Here is a 3,253-nt window from a genome sequence, read left to right on the forward strand (position 1 = left end):
TTGTATTGTATTCTTGATTTCTTCAACACATGGCACAAGGCATTCTTCCATTGGAAATGAGGCTGGGGGGGATGCACAGAGCTGTTGAGGTGCACTGAAGTAGTCTTTAAACTGTGATTTACATTGAGAACTTGCTTTGTCATAAGTATGAAACCTTTAAAGACTCCTCTGAAGTCCAGTAAAATGAATGTGCTTTGTCCTGAGTTGGTGACATTGTAAGGTGTTAAACTAACTTGTTTCACCTCCAGTTCCCCAATATGGATGCATTTAAAGTAGCATGTTACCACTAACCTATCAGTCAATGAAAATCAGGTTGTTTGCATACATTTATTGTGCGGTATTACCAGTTCAGTCTTTGGAGGAAATTCAGAGGTTAAGCTGATGTAACCTTCCCCCCCTTTTTTTTTTCTGGCGCTGCCCTCCCCTCTTCTCTTGGTCCAGTTTACAGTCCCTTTGATTTAACGCATCCCTGCCTCTTTATGACTTAATGTGTGGAGAGGAGTTTTTTAAATTAGGATATGTGCATGTTACACACTCCTGCTGGTTCTCTATCCTGCAGCGCCTTGTCTTCCAGCCAATTGTACAGACTTCCTCGCGATGACATCCAGAGGATAGGTAAGAAGTTGTGTTTAGTGAGTGAGATTTGAAGGGGGGTGAAATCAATGGAACTTTTAATCAAAGGGTACCAGAATGTAAATTACACCAGCTTCAGTTTGCCTCAGAATTAGACTCTTTTAAGTCCAAGCTCACTTTCAATGTCTTCCTACCATTTGGAGCTCTGTACTTTGGTTAGTCACTAAACTCGGAGCAGATGGAATAATCACTGTCCCCATGAAAACTTTCCTCTGCATTTAGGAGTATATGGGATTTAGATGAGGGGGAGGTGTGTGTATTGTAAAGAACATGATAAAGCAAGTGTAGACAACATATAATGTATATGCACAATGTGAAGTCTGTCAATCTTGAGTTAGAGGATCTCCTGGAACACCTCTCAGATTGGTGTACACTTGAGGTGTATTCAGGTTTCCAGGTGCAAAGAAGTGTACTTCTATGGGAGTTGCATACTCACGCAGGATGAATGAGAAGAATAAGATACTAGTTGCACTGAATAGGGGGATCTTCCTACTAGAATATGATGGGGCAAACCTTTGCTTGCCTTAGGATAAACTCATACCCCCACACAGTTCATGGAGTTTCCCTGGATAAAGGACAAACTTGCTATCTGATTTCTCAGTGTGGACAGGCTCTCCATTCTTGCCCATCCTAAACTTAAAAGGGCAAAGTTTAGTTGTAGCCAAAAAAAAAAAAAAGGTGCTGTGCTCTGCAAACAGTCTCATCTGTGGGATGTGGACAAAACTTCAGTGTTAAGCAGTTTTCATCTCGGGGAGTATTCTCACTGCGTGGTTGTGGTGAGGTGAGAGCCAAGGCCCCTAGCTCTTGCTGAACAGTCTGGTCCTGCCATCTCAGCTGCAAAGCAGAGATGAAAATCAGCATATGAGAACGGCCACACTGGGTCATACCAATGGTCCATCCAGCTCAGTATCCTCTCTTCCAATAGTGGCCGATACCAGGTGCTTCACGGAATGAACAGAACAGGTCATCACATGATCCATCCTGTCTCCCATTCCTAGCTTCTGGCAAATAGCAATCCCTGCCTATAGTTGTGATGAGGCTGGGAACTAAAAAGTTACGGCAAAAGACTAGGTTTATCTCCAGCCCATCCATGCAGTGTATAGACTTCTTTAAAAGCGGTTAGAATATGTCTTAAAGCAGTGAAACCCCCAGGGCTGGTCCAGGTCAGCTGACTTGGGCTGCAGGGCTGTAAAATTGCTGTGTAGCCTGAGCTCTAGGATCATGTGAGGTGGGAGGGTCCTAGAGCTGGCGCTGCAGCCTAAGCCAAACATATACACTGCAATTAATCAGCCCCTTAACCTGAGGCTGAGACAGCTGGCATGGGCCAGCTCTGGGTTTTTAATTGCAGTGTAAACATACCCTAAGGGACTTGCTCAGGGTCACAGAGGAAGTGGTGAAGTAGGGGATTGAACCAAAGTCCCAGACTAGCAGCTTATCCTTTCTGAGGACGTCCCTCAGTGCCTTCTGGCTGTTCAAGGCTGTACTTGGGGAAATAACTATCTACGCCGCTGTAACAATAGCTTAGAAGCAGTGCTTGAGGGTGGGATTAAACTGTCACCAAAGGAGTCTCTAAAATGGCTACCATGCATGGGACCAAACCTCTTTAGGCTCTAGCTTGCCAAAGCAAAGATGAACTGTGAAAGCATGTCTTTAAATGCAGTCTGGTGGATCTTGATTCCATGACCGGAAAATGAATCCAGCTGAGAGACTAGCAGGTCTCCACAGAGGACAATGGGCTTTGGCCCAAGTCATTCTGTCTAAGTATTTATATTCCATCCTCAAACCCTCATCTATGTAAATTAAGGGCCTCGTTGCTTGCATGACAGAAACCATGCAAACTTTGTGCAGTCAGATCAGGGCCAGGAGAACCAAATGCTAACTTTATGATTGCTGTACTTTGGGGATCAAGAATCGAGGGTACTGGCTGTATAGTCAGAAGCCTGTAGAAAGATTACTGTTACTGAATTGTTGGCCAAACTCGGCAGGCAGGCAAAATTGAAGTTGGAATGGTGGTACTTTGCGAGACCAGGGAAGTCAGGGAGTAGCAGAGGAATAAAAAAATATGAGAATTTTTAGTGGTGGATGTGGGTGGGGCTGAGGGTGTGAATAGTCTGTGAGCAGGTAGGAAGTTTCTTTTTTTGAGAACTCTGGTGTTACCAAACTCACCACATTTGGCATTGCAAAGAGTCTGCTGTACTCTTCTTTAGCAGTTCATCCATGTTTCTGCTATTTGAAGGATTCCTTTTTGATTTCCAGGTCATTGAAGAGCTCTTGATGGAGCCATATTCACAATTACTTTAACTCAAATTGCCTTCCACTTTCAGATTCACTACCTCCCTGTTGGTCAGAAGCAAGTCTAAAATGGCTGTCCCCTTGGTTACTTTCTCCACTTTCTGAATCAAAAAGTTGTCCCCAATACATTCTAAGAACTTACTGAAAATGTGTTTTGCCACATTGTAATTACCCAGACATCTGTTGGAGGAATCGTCTCCCATTACTACCAGGTCTTGTTTGGATATCTGTTGGTTGTTCTAGAAATGCCTCATCCACCTCCTCTGCCTGGTTTAGTGGTGTACAGTAGACCCCTACCTCGGTCACCCCTATCATTTTGTCCCCTTAT

This window comes from Emydura macquarii, unplaced genomic scaffold, assembly GCF_026122565.2.
Source record: "Emydura macquarii macquarii isolate MOO-44397 ecotype Brisbane River unplaced genomic scaffold, CSIRO-AGI_Emac_v2 contig_1483, whole genome shotgun sequence".
Taxonomy (NCBI): domain Eukaryota; kingdom Metazoa; phylum Chordata; order Testudines; family Chelidae; genus Emydura; species Emydura macquarii.